Here is a 1,060-nt window from a genome sequence, read left to right on the forward strand (position 1 = left end):
CCTCATGCGCCATCCTCACTTTGGTGGATACTGAATAATCACCTGTTACGTAATACTAATTAAAGATAGGTACAACCTACCTACGAAATCAAAGTAAATTTAATTTGTATTCCATATGAATTCATTTGTATAACCTTTAATATATAGAATGAGCAATATTATTTTAATATGTACTAAATATCTGTCTATACTTTATTTTGTATTCCTTTGTGTAACCCTCATTATGTGCTGTAGATGTAAAAACAATACTGGTTTTGATATGTACTTAATGTCGTATATACTTTATTTTTTTATTATCTTTTTTCTTTAGGCATAACTTAATTACAATGTAGATGTAAACAATATTACTGTATTACCATGTACTCAAATGTCTGACGCCAATGGTGCAATAAATTGATTAAATCTTAAATCTCTCATCTTGCGTGTAGACTATGTCATCCGCCGGATGTCTGAGTCATAACATATTAAAAGTTCCGATGTGGGCGGCTAAACAGGCTTTAACTACTTATTCATAGACTCCGTTACCATTGCTAAAGATGGAAAAGGTGGTGAAATTATTATTATTATTAGTCAGGTCGTACGTGATAGTCTAGGATAGGTCATACTGGGCTACGAGTTAGTATTACTTTTAAACGCAACGGATCCAGAATTTAAGGAGTGAAGTGATAGAGGCCATGTCTGTTTATCACACACATTATATAATATATATATATATATATATATATATATATATATATATATATATATATATATAGATATATATATATATATATATATATATATATATATATATATATATATACAGAGAGAGAGACTGGCTCGTCTACAGGCGACTTGTTACTATAGGTCTTCCAGTGGTTAAAGTCAACACATTTGATACAATAATCTCATTGTCACCCAACATTATCGCATTACTATGAATGAAACTCCTTTAGATTTGTATATTAACTCAAAAACCTCATTCACAGTATTTACTGAATCCAAAACTTCCGCTAAAATGGCTTCCTAAAGGTGGTACTAAATATATATCTTTCCTAGGAAGATAAGGTTGCGCTTGTCC

This window comes from Macrobrachium nipponense, chromosome 3 (assembly GCF_015104395.2).
Source record: "Macrobrachium nipponense isolate FS-2020 chromosome 3, ASM1510439v2, whole genome shotgun sequence".
In the NCBI taxonomy this organism is placed as follows: domain Eukaryota; kingdom Metazoa; phylum Arthropoda; class Malacostraca; order Decapoda; family Palaemonidae; genus Macrobrachium; species Macrobrachium nipponense.